Source organism: Nipponia nippon, unplaced genomic scaffold, assembly GCF_047370975.1.
Source record: "Nipponia nippon isolate SJK-2023a ecotype South Korea unplaced genomic scaffold, ASM4737097v1 scaffold_1, whole genome shotgun sequence".
Lineage (NCBI taxonomy): Eukaryota > Metazoa > Chordata > Aves > Pelecaniformes > Threskiornithidae > Nipponia > Nipponia nippon.
The window spans coordinates 3,456,342-3,474,715 of NW_028262290.1; the positions used below are offsets into that span (position 1 = coordinate 3,456,342).

Here is an 18,374-nt window from a genome sequence, read left to right on the forward strand (position 1 = left end):
AACCAGAACCCAAGAGTATCAATGGGACTTTTCCTGCAGACAGCAAGTAGGAGGCCTGAGGCAGAAAGCAATGGAAGGTGGGGACAACTTTTGGTTTAGAGACCTCTCATGTCCCACAGAGACTTGCACAAAGCATGTGTGATATCACTCCTGTATTTAGTAGATACTGCATTATACTGAGGCTCACTGGGACCTTTTACAATAATTTAAGCGGAGATTTCTTAGCCTGAACTATCCTCTGGAACTACCATAGGGAAGGCACAAAGGATTGATAGATTTTGCTCATTGTTTTGTTTTACAAGAGTTCAGTGTTACTTGACAATGCTATCCTTCCACCTGAGGATGAAGTCGTTGCCCTCTAACGTGCCTTCTTTCTACATCATGCTCTCAACTGAAACTAGCAGGTGTTGGTTCAAAACAATCACAGAAAGACGATTCTTCACACAAGGTGTACTTCAGCTTTGGAACTCTTTCTGGCATGACGTTGTGGATGCCAAAATTTATGTACAAGAAGGAATTGTACAAATCCATGACAGAAAAAAATCTGTTGAAGGACGTCAAGTACCATGTCACTGGTTTTGGGTAAGGATTATCATGAGCCCTACATTATTGCTAGGAGAAACAGCTGTAAATATTTTTCTCCCCTTGCATGTTTACTTAGGTGTGTGGCCAGCACTGAAGTGAGAATGATATCAGTGAGATGGACCTTTAGATTGATCAAATATGGATGTTCTTGTGGCACATATATATATATATATATATATATATATATATATATATGCTACATATATTTTTATCCCTCTTTTAAGTAAGAGACACTGCTTAGAGGTGCAGATAGCGATCTGTCCTGCTGATTTAAATCTAGAGCAACTACAATAATTTTAGTTGCATTACTCTGGTTTTACTCTGCATTAGTCTGGTTTGAAAATGTGATCCATCATGGTAATCTATAATGTAATAAAATTTCTTTTAAATATAGTTAAATATTCCTATCTACTAGAAATCACAAATCTTATCAACGGTTGATTAAATCTAGACACATTTTAATCTAAATCCCTTAAGTGGAGAAAGTCAGGGAACCAAAATATTCTTACAATAAAACTCCATTGGAAACCTAGAGTTAATCTTCTGTTAAGATATCCATGTCTTGAGAGAAGTGAACCTAGAAATACTAATGAAAGCCCAAGAAAAAAATATAATGCTCTACTTTTCATCATCAGTTGTGAAACTAATTATTAAACTTCTAAAATATGAGTTACTCTCTAGCAGTGCAAATGTAGGCAAAACCTGCATTGAGTTATATTGGAACAAGTATGCTTTCTGATCATAATAAACTGTTCTTAATCTAGATTGACCCCAAATGGTGTGCAGCAGATTTCACATTATATTTTGAAGATCTCCAAAACAGAACATTTTCAGAATTTCCATGTCCATAGTGAACATTTTTCCTATTAAGAATTGCAATGCAAATGCATTTTAAAATATCAGTGGATTTAAAGTTTCAAGTACTTCAACAAACTGTTTCATATAAAACTGTCTTACATGCTTTAGGGAGACAGAGAACAGCTGGGTTTTAATATATAACAACTCTACATGAATGGTCAGAGAAAATAAAGCGAAGAAAGCAAGCTAGGGAACTAGTTACAAAATAATCTGGTTGGCACAGGACACATAACTGAATAAAATTCCAAGTTCATTAATGACTGGCGAGAACTTCCATTTAACATGCCATCAAAGAGTTTGCCCTGTGCTGGATCAGTAAGAAGCCAAAATAAACACCACCAGCCACCCCATTCGAGTGGTTGAAGTCCCATTTGCTTGATATTCAAGGTAAGCTGCTTTAGCTTTCATGAGGGCAGCCACAATGACAAACCTGAAGGTCGCTATTCACTGAGTTAGAGAAATGATGCCATTAGTATCTATGGTCACTAATGATTGTTATGATCGTTAACATATAAAGTCGTCTTCCCTTTTTTTTTTTGTTCCTATTTCTACTTTTGCAATAATGGTATCGAATCAACGGTTCTTCTCAAAAGGACAAAAAAAGCACTTTTTTCTCCCACCACCAATCACACATGACTTTGACAGACAAGCCCATCCTTCCACAGGAAAGATCACTTTATGAATCTTGAAAAATAAAAAGCACTTTTCCCTGTGAGTTTCTCAAGCAGTGGTGGCATCATCGGCTGCTGGCTCAGTGCGTGCAGAGAGACCAGCTGTTCAGGAGAGCTCTGAGCCCTGACTTCTGCCTGTTGAGGCCCCTGCTGTAAGTATGTCACTACTCCCTTGGGGCAGCTTTGTCTGGCAGAGAGAGAGAAGAGCATCTACAGAGGATGCGGAGAAACTCCTGGGGTCTTATGTCTGTACGTTTGTTTGCTGACACCTCAGGAAAATAGCCCAGGAACTTTTGGGTCACGTTGCTCATATTGTAACAACATTGCAGCTGCTCTTTTTGCTCTTACAGTACAACATCAGTAAATGTCTTAAAAGGACTGTATCACAGTGGCAGTCTGAAAGAAGTCCCTCCTTTAACAATGTCTGTTTAGTGTCAGCCTAGATAGACCTTCTGTGTCCTCCTTCTTTTCACTCATGTGGATGAGTGCACAATTACACAAAGCGACAATCAAGACTGTTGGAATCCTAAGTCTTAAGCATTCTTTATAGGAAAAAAGAGGTAACAAACTTTGAGAAAGATGCTACATGTATTTGATGGTTGGAAAATATGCTTTACAATGACAACTTAATCATCTCAATCTATTTAGCCAAAGAAAGAGAGAATGAAAGATGACTTGACTACTCCGCGCCCTCTTCTTAGAAAGTCATTGCAGCAGAATGTGCCTTCCCCATTTACAAGACACACTTCAGTCAGACAAAGGTTACTGGACTGAGCACATGGACTTCGTTATATAGGTCCTTAAACCCTCTGGACTTACTGTTCTTGCCAGCTTCAGAATCTGTCTGTAAATAAAGAGACGAGAGCCCAGAGAAGTAAAACAGTATTTTCCTTCTTGGTAGCTGATGCAATGGTTGACAGTGCTGCTCAGCTATGGAAGAGCAGAACAACAGGAAAGTGTACAAGTGGTCATTCAGCAGAATGTTCTCTCAATCTTCAGCAGCTTGAAGCTCAAAGGCTTCCTGATCCAGCAAGTAGTTATTTAATCTTTAACAGCCCTTGATGCATTCCTTTCTTGTTAATTTGACCAGTTGCATTTTGAACCATCATAAACTTTTAAAATGTGAAATATCCTGAGCAAGAATTTCCACTCTAATTACAATCAACATGTAATCTTTAATGTCCAGCTAAAAATCCATCTTGGCCAGCATCTCCAGAGCAGGGCTGTAGTCCATATGGAAAAGCAATAATCAGGCTCTGAATATCTGTTTCCTCAATATGCAACTGTCTTGTTTTGAATTTAAATTGAATTAATTATTATAGAAAACTAGAAAATATTGTTTTAATTTGGATTATTCTTCCCCCCCCCCCTTTGCAATCACAGTTTTCCTTGCCTAATTCATTTACAGGCTTATTATGTGGTTAAATGTTTTCTGTAATGAGAAATGAGGATGAAATTCAGACAGCTGATTTTATACAGTCTGTCTTTGGTGTTTGTTTTTTCCTTATTTTCAGACCTTAAGTTTTTTTGGTTTGGGTTTTTGGGTTTTTTTTAGTACCTCATGCACTACAGTGTCCCTGTGTGCTGTACATCTGTGTCCTTGCAATGCAGTAGGAATCATAAAACCTGCACTTGTAGTCACTGCATGTATTTGGAGGAGCAGAGGAATGCTTCTTCATGCGATCTGGCCTAGGGAAGTAAAGAGGATCTTCATCTCAGAGTTTTAAATCTCAGAGTTTGAAATCAGGACAGCAGAATAGCTTTCTGCAAAATTTTGCTAGGTCAGCCTCAGCTCCTTCTGATGTCATTAATGCTGCACCTTTCCCTCGTAGCAGCAGACAACCAGCCAGGGCACAAAGTACCATGTGGAGCCAAGATGAAATTCTTCCAAAGCAGGACACATCAATAACCCATCAACAAATGCAATGAGAGCCTCTATCTGTCAGGGTCATAAGGGCTGTAGGTAGCAGAGAGGGAAAGATTGACAAGTGGCTTTGTGGTACTTGGAATTTAGAGTTCTGTTGTTCCTTCCCAGAAGGAGACCAGTCTGAGCACCCTCTTCTGACACATGCAATAGAAATTCGGACATTTGCCCGGTGCATGTCTTGCCTGGCAATGTCAAGTTGCAAGAGCACAGCAATTCCTACTCAGTGTTGAACAGACCAATAATTCAACGTAATAAACATTGTAAATAAAGGCAAAACATAGACAGTTTTGTTTCATGGTATTGCTTTTGCCTTTTAAATTGATATCACGGGGCTGGCTTTACTTAGTGTCTCTGTTTTTACCACATCTATATATGGCTTAATAACTATGTGAGTGGCTCAGTTTTCAAGCTTGTTTCAGTCTCTCAAGTTCTGAAAGGGTCATAATATTTTTGACAGCTGTCATCAAATTCTAAAATAATTCACCCCTCTGCCCTGGCTGTGGCATTGCTGCCATGTTTGTTCTGCAGCACAATCAGCAATCAATAACTCTGAAATATCTTTTTTTTTTTTTTTTTTTCCTTTTTCCTATTATTTTGAAAAGTTTCCTACATTTATAGTTAGGTATCAATTCCTGTCAGTTCGATTCTTGTCTTTTAGTCTATAATTAATTGCTCAGATCCTGGCATCCTTGCTCAATTTTTGCTCTGGCAGGAAGACTGAGGTGCATCCTGATTCTGCAGTAACTTTTATGCTTCAAATTTAAACGAGTCAAAAATGAGATCTGAATTTTCAATGATTAATATATAATGGGTCTGGTTTTAAGATTTCACCCAATTTCTTAAATTAAGGCAGCATTTACATTCTTGAAGACTTTCCTGATTCCAATGGCCATGTCTGCACTGCTCTTAGCTAAATTATTTCCCTGACAGCCAGTTAAAATCTGAGATACAAACAGGTAGAAGAGAGAAATTATTACCAGTAGAGAACGAACTTTTGAGAGACAAGAGTCTGCTTTATACAAAAAAAAATCCTTCAAAGTAACAGGTCAAGAAAGGCAGAAGAGCCAGTAAAAAAGTAGATTTATTTCCAAGAAGTTCTCTGAGTTTTCACTAATTATACACACCTCTTTCAAACCTTCAAACAGATGAATGTTTTGATGGGATATCACATGATCAGGTTACTGTGGTTGAATGCATTTCAGGTTGACCTTGATTATTGCCCATCTGCATGCTCTTTGATCTTTATAAGCATCATATAATGCCAGGTCATTAATTCTACTGTGAAAGAGAGCTAAGGGAGGATGTATTAGGTTGCCTTTGCCTTGGCCTGAGAGTCCACACTGAGAGTTCCTGCAGCTCAATTAACGAGTAGTAACTTGAATTCATTGATTTGAATCCAAATTCAGTAGGACTTTTGAGCAGTCAGCAGCTTTCTTTGTCCCATCTCAGGTTTCTACATTGGTTTTTTGCAATGGGTTGGAAAATGCAGTACTCCCACTGAGTGGCTGTGCGCAGTGCTGACCCTTCAGATGGATTGCAAGTCTTTGATCTGAGCTACCCAAAGCAATCTGCAAACATTAATTATTTATGCTTTGTAATGCCTTTAAACTTTAGCCATGATGACACACCTCTAAGGACCTGAGAGAAGAGACTGATCTTCAGTGCATTCAGTTTGAACTGCTAGAAACACACAAAAATGTCCATACTGTTTCAGACTAATGGTCTCTCTGGCTTCATATACTGTGTCATTCCCACAGTACCACTTGAGGAAAGACCATGTGAAAAAAAGAAGAAATATCAGCTAGACTTGTGGACAGCACCAGTCATTCCTTTAACTGCATAAATATGGCTCTAGGTGCCTAAAATTTACATTCCAACTTGGAAAAGATTGTCATAAATGTATGTCTAAAATTTTTGAGTGAGTTGGTGACAAGTGTCCTCTTCCCTATATGGATAGTCTCATTTCCTCAGGAGCAGTGATGTCTGGTGGAGGGAGCAGTTGGTGTTTGCAGTATGATTAATGGCTCAGGAGGGTTCTCTGAGGCATAAATCAGTAGCCCCCAGGAGAAGGGAGGATTAGGCTTTTTACAAAAGCCACAAAGATTTATAAACTGCTCTCACGTCACTCCACTACTGTTAGCTGACATTTTCAATTGGCAATGTTTGAATTATCTGTCTCATTGAGCCCCCAAAATACAGTCAGATTTTGGTGTTGCAAGAGGGCCAAGAGCAGAGAAGAGCAGCCCAGGGGAGTCCATTGTTCATCCTGGTGCCCCTTGGCTCTGGGGTGAGTGGACTTTCAATGAAGTCAGTTTGGGAAGGTGTATGGTTCTTTCTGATAAGGCTAAAACAGCTTATTCTTCTCTGGAAAGCAATTTCTCTTGACCTGGGGATGATGGGAAGATGGGTAAGATTGCTGCCGCTAAGTGCAGGGCTTGCTGTGTGGGGGACCAGGAGGCCCTGAGTGGCCAGTTCTATGCTAGCATGTATTGATCCAACAAAAGCCACAAATTCTCTATGTTTCGTCACCATTTCAGTCTCAACTGATTCTGTGATATTTTAAAGCTTTTGTATATGAAAGTTTGAAAAGGAAGTCTCTGATGTTGGAAAATAACAGAGAGATCTTCACTTTCCCTATTCATAAGATTAAAGTACTGTTATTGTTCTTTGCCTTTTCTCCCTAAGTAACTTAGAAATCCAATCTTAACAAACTTGTTTTTCTATTAGAACAACACAGCCACTGGAATTATGTCAATGTTCTATCTCGAAAATCAGTGGCGAAGACACAATCTGAATGTTGCTTTTCCCCTTCTGTGGAAACACACACAGCAGTATTATATAGAAGCTCTGAGGACATCAGGTTTTGATACACTTAGGTCCTCTACCTATCTGTATTCTTGAGATGTAAATGTGAAAAAAACTGTGTCCTAGGACAGGGAGTCTGTGTTGGGTCTGGCTGAGATGGAGTTAATTTTCCCCACAGTAGCCCTATGAGTACTGTGCTTGTATTGGTAGCTAGTGTTGATAATACACCAGTGTTTTGGCTACTGCTGAGCAGTGCTCACACAGCATCAAGGCTGTCTCTCCAACATTCTTCCCCCTCTTATCCCCAAAAGCCAGGAGGCTGGGGGGTGGGCAAGATATTGGGAGGGGACATAGCCATGGGAGCTGACCCAAACTGACCAAAGGGATATTCTATACCATATGACATCTGCTCAGCAATAAAAGCTAAGAGAAAGGAGGGGAGGAGGGCAGAATTCATTATTATGACGTTTGTCTTCCAGAGCAACCACTATACCTACTGATGCCCTGCTTCCCAGGAAGTGGCTGGACATCACCTGCTGATGGGAAGCAGAGAATAAATCTTTTGTTTTCCTTTGCTTCAGCGCGCAGCCTTTGCTTTTGCTTTTATTAAACTGCCTTTATCATGACCCACAAGTTTTTTTCCATGTTATTTTCTCCCCTCCCTGTCCTGCTGAGAAGCAAAGTGATAAAGTGGCTTGATGGGCACCTGGTGCCCAGCCAAGGTCAGCCCACCACAGAGTTTCATATATTTTTCTTGAGCATAGGGCAGCACATAGTTCATCAGTGCCATTCACTAAATGACAGGATATGATTCTCATTGGTATACAAGCTTCTTGAAAGTGTTACATGACTGTTATCATTGGTGGTCATGTCAAAGCAAAGTAATTTTGGATCAGGGTTCTCTGGAAGAAAACCTAAAAACCAGCACAGGAGGTTTTTGTTGGTAACAGTGTGTTAAAGAAGAAATATTTTGTCAGTTTAGCTAGAGAAACTAGTGTCCCAGCAGGAAAGACTCTTAGAAGAGCGGTACATCTGTGATTATCTCTTCGTGAAGTAAGATGTGTTTAGAGGGAACAGTGTGTTTGGTGTTAGTTGTGCCTCTCAGAGGGGTCACGTGCAGGGATGTAGATGGGAAGATTGTTCTGTCTCTTCAGTGCCAAAAACTCAAGTTCTATCTTGGGAAACCGCAACGTAAACAACTTGATGTTCGACAGGTTGGTTAGCGTTTCAATGTCATAAGAAAATCATTACAAGTGATAAAATATACTCACTGAAGTGTTGTGCTTTATCCCAGCAATCTCCATAAAAGCCCCGGTGGTGGCCGACCTAGTTGGAAGATGGCCTTATCCCATGATGTGCTGTAGCTTGTTGTGTTCTCCTTTGCAACCAAGTTGCTCTTTCCAAGCAACTGTAATGATCTGGGAGTGGAACCTGAGAGTGAAATCAGGCAAAGGTAGAGGGCTTATTCAAAGCTGTTTCTATGGCCTCCTTTTCTTCCTAGGCCTTCATTAACAAGAAAATAAAAAAATAAAAAATCTAAAAATCCCACATAACTTCAGACCTGACTGAGTTATAATGTAGTGGTTACCATGTCTTTATTAGCTATCCACCTCCTTGGGTAGATCTTAGAAATATTGACATGTTGATAATATATAGTCTGTTCAATATATAAATAATAAACTCCTACTTGCCTTTATCTCTCTGATGTGAGAGTCTCAAACCATCTTTAAAAAGAGAATTATAATTCCACCGTACTCAGTGAATTTTCCGAAATATCCCTTGTAGTTTCATTAGGCTTTAATAGGAGTTGGAATCTGCTTCACAACAACCTTTCATTTGCAGAATATGTTTCAGCTCTCAAAATGGGCTTTCTAGATGTATCTGGAAAAGGACCCTTTTGACTTTAGTAGTCATTAAAGAAATAACTGTCTTTATTTCCTAAAAAACTGCTGGAGAGATGGCTTTTTTACTTCTGAGTTTGGTAAGGAAGTTGCTTAAGCTTTGACAGATTATTAATTCCCCAATTAATAGCCGTATTTTAACACTGAAACGGGCTTTTTACATTACAGTGTTGAATGACTTTGCTATATAGTGCATAAACCATTTCATTTCTCTCACAAGTAGGTCATCAGGAATTACTCTGTTGAGGGCTTGTACAGAGAGACACCATATTTACAGCTGTGCACCTCAAATGAATCTTATCATCCCAACTCACAAGGCAGACAAAGTTTCTTGTCACTGAAATGATGAACAAGGTGGAGTGGAGGTAGATCATTTCAATTTTCACATTACTGTGGTTGATTAAATTACCTCTTGTTAGCTGAACTGCTATAGCTGTCCATGTACAGCCTGCTGAGAGTGCAGAGTAAAATGCATTAGTTTTGATGTCAAGTCATCAAAACATGCTAAGAATAACATCCCATCCATTGCTGTCTCTCAGCTGACAAGCAGTAACTCGTTAAACAGCAGTAATTTGATCCCTTTTGATTGTCTGCCTAGTCTTTAGATTTAAAAAAACATATCATCTATGGAATATTTTCAAGGCATCTGCTTTTTCTTCTTAAAGTTTGAGAGTTCTAGAGTGCTTACAGAAGAAGAGCCGCGTAACAGGAATATCTTGAGCACCCTCTGCACAGCTTTGGATTGGAGGGATTTTTGAAATGGGGATAGAAGAAAGCCTACCCAATTTCAGGCTCTGATGGTAACTGTCCACAGTCCACTTTGATTTTTGGTTGTCCATCTCTAAATAAAAGCCAAACTTTTAAAATACAAATGCCTTGCAGAATCACAGAATGGTTGAGATTCTCGGGGACCTTCAGAGCTCGTCTGGTCCAAGCCCCTGCTCAAAGCAAAGTCACCTAGAGCAGATGCTCAGGCCTGTGTCTTGTCAGGTCTTGAGCACCTCTGAGGATGGAGACTCCACAAACTCTCTGAGCAACCTATTCCAGTGTTTGACTACCCTCAGTGAAAAAGAGTTTCTTTCTTATGCAAAAGTGGAGTTTCCTCTATTTCAGCTCCTGCAAGGATTGGTCTTTTGATGTATAGTACTGTGCTTGTAAGAGTTTGCTACATGAAGAGGCATTTTTGTTGATTATTTTGAACTAAATTGTTCTTAGGTTTTGTGCTGGTTTTGGCTGAGAGAGAGTTAATTTTCTTCACAGTACCTAGTATGGGGCTATGTTTTGGATCTGTGCTGAAAACAGTGTTGATAATACAGGGATGTTCTAGTTACTGCTGAGCAGTGCTTACATAGAGGCAAGGCCTTTTCTGCTTCTCACACCACCCCACCAGAGAGTACGTTGGGAGTGCACAAGAAGTTGGGAGGGGACACAGCTGGGACAGCTGACCCCAACTGACCAAAGGGATATCCCACACCATATGACGTCATGCTCAGCATATAAAGCTGGGGGAAGAAGAAGGAATGGGGGGATGCTCGGAGTGATGGCGTTTGTCTTCCCAAGTAACTGCTAGGTGTGATGGAGCCCTGCTTTCCTGGGATGGCTGAACACCTGCCTGCTCATGGGAAGTAGTGAATGAATTCCTTGTTTTGCTTTCCTTGCATGCACAGCTTTTGCTTTACCTATTAAACTGTCTTTATCTCAACTCATGAGTTTTCTCATTTTTACTGTCCTGATTCTCTTCCCCATCCCACCAAGGGGGCAGTGAGTGAGCGGCTGTGTGGTGATTAGTTGCTAGCTGGGGTTAAACCACAAGTTTTCCAGCTACCATTTGTATTATGTTTACAACATGCAATTAAGGATTCCTATTAAATGTTCTGTACAAGGCAGATCCCAATGACCAATATTTATTTACATTTTTTTCCAGAACACAGCATTAAAAAGACTTTAGAGGAGAAATTTAATGCAAGAGAGAAGCTATAAACCCTGCATTTCAGCTTGTATGAACAAATTTGGGTATTTATTGGCCTAGGAAATTTTCTCTTTTGACACTCAAATATTGCTGTGGGGTGACAGACACACAAATTTCCTGGAATCCCTTTAATTTGTAGCAACTTCTCTTCTATTAAATTATATATTCCAAAGAATATCTTGTTAATGACCAGTATATGGCAAATATATTCTCCAAGCTTATTAGTACAGAAATAATTGTAAGTGGCTGCTATAGTTCGTTAAGGCTTATTTATTTTATAGTTCATTAAGGCTAATTTTATAAGTATAAAATATATTTTAATAGCCATTTTTGCCTCTGTTTTTTTTATGTTTCTCTGCCATCTACTGCTAGCAATAGTTTCTGATTTTCTTCTTTGGTCCTAGATAATTTGCCACTGTGTTTACTGTGAACTACTTAGTGGTGGCTTTTAATCAACAGTTTTGCTGGGCAGTAACAGATGCCAATCTTCAGTCAGACACATATTCAGTTACAAATGCTTTTCCTGGGTCAAAAGGGCCAGTTAATATCATCTTTGATCTCTTGATCCAGCACATTGGAAGTTCACCTTGCTTTATGGACAGAAATTTCTCTTAGTGTACACGTGATCAAAAATTTCAGTAACTTGATTCAGTGAGTGCCTTGAAGCCCAGAATAGGTTTGATTTACACATAAAAAGTTGTGCCACAGGAGTAAAAAGGAATGTGGGTAGTTTTATTTTTGGTTTGCGTTTTTTATTTTATTTTTATTGATAGCATAATCATATTAGTTAAATTCTTTAAAATAACTTCTAGAAATGTTAATGTATAGTCTATTGTTTAATATAATCACAGCGTGTCACAGTAGTTTAACGTATGGTTAAACTCACCAGTCTGGAGAGCCAATTTTCCAGGCTGGATTTGAGCTATATATTCTTTTGTTGCTGTTTGCAACGAGGTGTTATAATACTGATTTTTCTCCTGCCCTTTGCTCAGTATCTCACTGAGCCAGAGAGTACCTGGCTTATTCATGGTAAATATGGGCTTGATAGGTACTGCATTGCCACAGATAGATAATCAGATTTTTCACAGCTTAGGTTTTCCAACAGATCACAAGGGAACATTCTCCATCTCTAATGCAGTCTTGATTTTGATGTGAAGAGAAACTAAAGAGCAACTTTACCTTGAATCTAATCAAATTATTTCAGAGAGACTGATACACAACTTGGTAAAGGGAACACCCACATCAGCTCAGACATGGGGGAGAGGGAGGAATCTATTTCTTCTTCTTATGCATTTCCACTTTCAATGAATACTTAAGTACTTATTGATGAAAAGACCAGAATTGGAGCATAGTGCCTCTCATTCCCATGTCTTGCTATCAAGAAATGGAACTGTGACTGTTTAATGTCTGTCTCAGCAGTCATTTACATTTCTAAAACAGTGAAGCAACTACAAAACAGATTAAATTGTGGCCCCTTCTGTATGTCTTATACCCTTCTGACTTATGGTAGAAATCCATGGTTCAAATCCTTATTCTGGGTTTAGGGCAAGATCTGGGTTTGAATTCCTATCTAACCATATAAGACTAAAGCCAGAAGGAATACTATGAGGAGTACTAAACTGTTTTCCTCGCTTCTTGTGGGATTAGAGGAACCAATGTGACAGTATTCAGGAGTACTCAAAGGCACAGTCATTTCTGTCATTCATTTGCACAGGGATACAGCAAAATTTGAGTCTCATTCAACTGTTGACAATGTAGGCGAGGAAAGGTAGTCATCTTAGGACACCTTTTTTTTTCTGAAATTTATGGATATACTGAATTTTATAATCTGCTGACATCTTTGTTTTTTCATGTTGTGTTCACGTGGTAATTTCAGTACAATTTTCCATTATGAGAATTTCATTTTGATAAAGTCAACACATTCATCCTTTGCTAAAGCATACATAGGCATATATGTGCACACACATGCACCCAAAACCTGGGGTACTTAGCCATAGAAAAAAACCCCTGAACTTGGGTGGGTGGAACAAGCTCACAAGAATGATTGCAGTCAGGGATAAAAGTAGTGATTGTTTCAGTTATGAAGAGGAATGAAAGAGCCTGAGGTTAATCAGCAGCCAGCCTTTTCCATTTTCTTGGCTGAAGGAAAAAGTCCTGACAGTCTTAAGCATTATGTGCCTGCATTTGTGTGTATATAAGGTGTATGTGTTTTTCTGTTCATACATGCATCAGTATCTCCATTGAAAACAGCCTAGTTTCACTATGAAATATCTTGCAAATTGGATACTGTTGGTTTTAATTGCTTAATACAAAACAAAGAGTTTTAAGATTACTTTCTATTGTTGGAATTAAGCCCTGAATGCTTTCCCTTTTCATTGGAAATATTTTTATAAATCAGAGAGATGGCTGTCCTTTTTGCTTGTATTATTTGTAATGAGTGGTCATGAGGGCTGCTTTTGTCTAAACACCCAGGAAGTTAATGAGCTTATTTCCATGGGAACAGAAAATCTCACTGAGAGTCCATATAATCCTTTTTTTTTTTTTTTTTTTTTTCTGATAAGATCTTGGAGCATACAGACACAGTAGAGAAAAGCTCCTCAGTAGTCAGGAAAGCAGATTTCCATCTTCCAGGTCACTCCACCACTTTTCTTCTCTCATCCTCTGTGAAACTGGAATTTAAGATTAAGACAGATATTTGGCCGTTAATGCACCTCGATGAGAGCCAAGTATTCTGAAATCCCCTTAGAGCCAATGGAGACCTGGACAATGAAGCCTGCACAGCAATTCTTCTGCCCTCTTTGAAGGGATCAGTGCACTTGTCCACACATGTATGTCTATTGTCATTTGAGTTTCCAAAGGCTATGTCACCTGGAGCCCAGTAGTCAGTCCAGAAGGGCTATCCAGTGACTGTAAGTGGAGCTTGCACACCCACTGCACATGGAGACAGAGCCATGCTGATGCCTGAAATGGGTGCCTTAATTCTGAGCTGAATTGTCAGTCACAAGTGGAAGTACCATTTGGATTTTGCAAAATGAAAATGATCTGAAACATGATCTGGAGGTAGAAGTCCATTGAAATGTCAGTGTGGGTGTTTGCTGTGGCTGTGCATGGGCTGGACTGAATGTGAGCTGGACTTACAAGGGTTCTACATGCCAACTGCAAGTCTTCTGCAGAAAACACACTGGTTCCAGGCTCCAGAGTTTTATACTGAGGAAGAGTTTGGAAACACTTCAGCTGATCTTAGCCAAAGTGGAATATAAAAGGACTTGCAGGCTGGTGCTGCATCTAATGTGACATTACACTCATCTGGCAGCCCTGATACACATTTTTTCTTTGTAGCAGAGATCCAGAGTATGTAGGTCTGTTGTTTCAGCAGGAGCTGACCAACCTTATTTTTGTCCTGTAAGCAACATGTTTTGGTATGGTCAAAAACCACACCATGCATATCACATGGCTTGCAGGCAGTAGCCAGCATTGCCTTCCCAAGTGTTCTTGGGACTTGGACTGGGCTGGTGGTTCATCCCAAGGGCTGACAATTTGGTTTGCTTCCTCCCAGAGCTGAAAATTAAGATTATGCAAAAGCCTATGTGCTAACAGAGTTCTGTATGAGAACTGCTTGTGCATAATATATGTCTCCAGATCCCTAGTTGGATTCCCCCTTTCTTGCATCTTGCTTCTGCATAGCCAGAATTTCATTTGTCCTTGGTGCCCACAAAGGGGCAGTTGTGGGAAAGAAGATGATGAAGCCAGCAACAGCCACAAGTACTGAGGAAAGGTGATACTGACAGATTGATCCACATACCTTCCCTTGCTTTGGTTCCTGCAGCTTCTTTGCATGTCCATCCCTAGGATGCTCAGTTTTTTCCAGAATCCCTGACACCTCCTGACTTCCTGGGCAATTGAATTTGCCACTCTGTTTCCTGTCAATAACCCTCCTGACTTTCTTAGGAAAGATAGGAAAGTATCTATCCTACTTTCCAGTAGATAAGAAACATTTTCATAACCAAAAGAGCTCATACAATCTGCCTGAAGTGGTTGAGAAGCAGCTCCAAACTGAGTGGCCATAGGGAATTCCTGTAATAATGCAGGGCACTTTATTTGCCTAGATAGGATAATAACTAAATGTTAGCTTCTTATGATGAGTTTAATTTACCTACTGAGTTTCAACAATCCACATGGCTGAACTTGTTTTCAGGTTTCCTTGCTGTTGAGTTATTCCATTGGATTAACTTGCTCACACCTTTACAGTAAGTTATGCTGATTCAGTGGGTGATCTGGCTCCTATCCGAGGCACATCAGGTGTCTAAGGAAAAGGCTAGTGATAGCCTTCCCAAAAGGACAAGGAAGCCACTGTGGTTTCTAATGATTTCTCACTGCAAAGAGTCTGAGCAATGAACCCAAATTTAGTATACAGTTACTACAAAACATGGCAAAGTATGATGTTACCTCACTTCAGCCATTCTGAAAACTAGGCATTTAGGTCAAGCAGGTCATGGTGATCCTCTCTCTCTCATCAGTGGTGAAAATTAATCACAGGCACAAGTTAGCTCACCTCTTTCTCTCTTTAACACTCACATTAATTTTTGAGAACTTGCGTTCTTGAGATGTTTCTGTATAGAGAGACAATAGCTGAGATCAGTGAGGGTAATGCTGACATTAACATTCATGGTGAGAGAGCTTTTTATGTGTTGTTGGACAGTATATACAGAAATTGATATAATGACCCACCTGTACTCACAGACAGTGAAAAAAAAATAGGGGAGGAGGAGGTCAAGCAGAACCTTGAGCACATGCTTAATGCTTAGCAAGTGTAACCTTCCTGTCTTGTAGGAGCTAGTGAAGCTGCTGCTGAGTTTCAGGTGCATGTTTCACTGCAGGGACTTCGGTGAATCAGGAACACAGAGAGAGTCCATGAGTGAAGTGGGAATAAAACCCATGTTCTTGTCTTCTTATATCTGCACTTCTGTGTAGGGACATTGTTTTTGTCAGGCTATCCTGTTCATGAGAGTTTTCCCTCCCCGCCAGCCTACTGACAAGTACTTCACAACCCACCCCACCCCCCAAAAAACACCCAGCCAAAGTATTAGGCTTGATGCTGCAACTTAACCAAATCCCCTGCTGAAATGTGTTGGAAAAGTTTAGGCCTGCCAGAAATATTTTGTCAGCCTGTCTCTGGCTTTGCAGTGACAGGCAGGGTTTTGCTCTCTGTCAGATTTTTATTTTTTTTTAATCTCCTTTTGATGAGTTTCCTATTGGGTTTTTAGCTACTTATAAAGGAAAGTTAATTTTTTTAATTGCAGTTTCCAACAAAAAAAAAAGCATCATTTCAGAGATCTTCTTGCTTTCATTTTTTCCTGCTGTTGCTTTTACTCTTGACATTCAGCCTACTCAACAAGTCCTGATATGACACTCCATAAAGTCTTTATCCTGTCAAAGCCCTGCTGTGAGCATTGCCCAGTGCTTCCAGAATTTGCATTTAGCATCCATTCATACAACTGTATCAGTGGGGTTTTCTTATCATTGAGTAGCCCTCCAGCTTTATATGAAAGGGCACAAAGTTAATGAAAACAGCATTAAAACTCTATTAGCATTTAGCGAGACTACTAAGCCTTGTTCTGAACTTAATATTAGTTTCAGCATTTTTTTTTTTTAACTCACAGTATCCCCAGAACCTGAGACAGCAGAAACAGCTCCTATCGTTGAGCCCATTTTTCAGGTGAGGATGTTATTTCAGAAAGAATTGAAGGCTTTGATTTTGAAGGGGACTGTTTGATGATTTGGGATTTTTTAGGTGGCTTTTTTTTTTCTCCTTTTTTCTTTTGAAGGAAGAGACACTCATTGGAGTTTGTGCTTCTTTCTGTATGTTTTGACTTGAATTCCTGGAGAAACAAATCCCAGAGGGAGAAAGATCTCCGGGAAATGGCACATTACACCTTACTTGTTTCAGAATGTTAATGAGGATTTTCCTTCACACACAGACTTTCTTTGTTGTTGCTTTTCTTGGGGAAAAAAGGAGATGAAAACACAATGTGGTAGTGATACAGAAAGGAAAATTGCCTACCATACAAGTGAAAAGCAGACTGAAGTATGTTTGAATCTCAGTATCCATGAGCTTTCCATCCACAGCCCTAGCTCTAGCTTAAGCAAGACCTTCAGGTGCCTCAGGTGTATTGTTTATCTTAAAAGTACCAAGAGATCATCTCTAGCCTCAAGGCCAAGTTACAAGTCCATGTTGCGTAAGCATAGCCTACAATCCTGTCATGCAGAGTAGCTTCTCGTATCACTTGACTCTGGGTCTTCTCTGGGTCCTGTGTGGTTCCCTTGTGGTCCTAAGACATTATTATACATTTTTTTTTCTGTGTTTTTGGCTCTGGAAGTACCCATATTATTACACTCTGCTAAGGAAGACTGGAGCTTGAGCTAAGATTTGTCACACAATTTGCTACAAAAGATGTAGAGCTTTCTTAGCTTTGGTCACTAAACCTTTTGGCACAGCTGTGGTAGACTGTGCCTAAACCTCCTGTGTTTGAGTCATCCACAGAGAGACAGCAAGTAGATGTGGATTCGCGGTAAAGTTTCTCAAAGACATGCTGGAGGTGGTGGTGTTCAGCAAAGGGATGAAGGGAAGTGGCAGGTTCTGCCTGAGAATATCAGTTCTATCCCAGGGAAACCTTCAGGTTACACAGATTTGATATATCTGACTACTCTGATATTATGGAGGACAGCCAGCATTGCTGGCTATTCCAGTGTGAAACACAGACAAAAGTGAGAAAACTTCTCAAAGAACGGTCCCAGCTGAGGTACTTCAATCTTTCTCTTTCTATAGAAGGAAAAGCCCAGGAAACAACTAATCTATTATGTTCCGGAATGCTCAAAACCTATTTTTATTTTCAGTCTTTGTACTGAAGGACTGATTTGATATCTGATAAGGAACTGAATGTAGAAGTGATGATCCCAGCTTAGTTCTTGATTTTGACATGTGTCTTTTCCCATGGCAAAAACTTCAGTCCATTTTTGTCTTAGTTCCCCTTCACCAAATTTGGATAATGATGTTTGAACTAATTGTCTGTCTCCATTATATGTTATTTGGGTCAATTCTTCTGCTAAAAATGGATGAAAACCTTCTCTAACCCAAAGGTATGTTTTGAGGGCAAATTCACTAAGTGCTTCCACCCCCGCAGATACTATGGTAACATTAAGAGAGGGCATATAAGGATTTTGACTGATAAAAGGACCTTAGGAGAAGAACTGGACAGAATAATCTTCTGTCATGTGTTGAGTCAGCTAATAAAAAAAGTAGTTACTTAAAATGTCCACAGGCATCAAAGCGTAATGGAAGTCTTAGACAAAGGAAAATAATTGAAATTACTGTGGACATAATGAGAAATACGCTATCAGGTTTTACAAAGGCTTAGACCAAGGGCTTGATTCTCAAGCTGTAGACAGTAGAATTGCATGTAGCCAAGTGTAAAAAAAAAAAATTAAAAATGGGTTTATAAAAGGATATTATGGAAGGTGGTATTAAGTGAACCCAGCTTGTCAGTTCTGGCACTCAATGTGAACCTAGGTACTGTTCTCATTAGAATGAACAGAGATAGAAGCATTTAATGCTAAACACTGTTATATGCCTCACATTCCTTTCATAATGGACTGTAAGA

General features: G+C 39.6%; 1 protein-coding gene across 8 annotated transcripts in view; it reads left to right on the forward strand.

The window, feature by feature from the left end:
* Nucleotides 1-18,374, forward strand: part of TSNARE1 (t-SNARE domain containing 1) — a 500,311-nt gene that overhangs the window by 430,048 nt on the left and 51,889 nt on the right. The gene's annotated exons all lie outside the window — the stretch shown is intronic.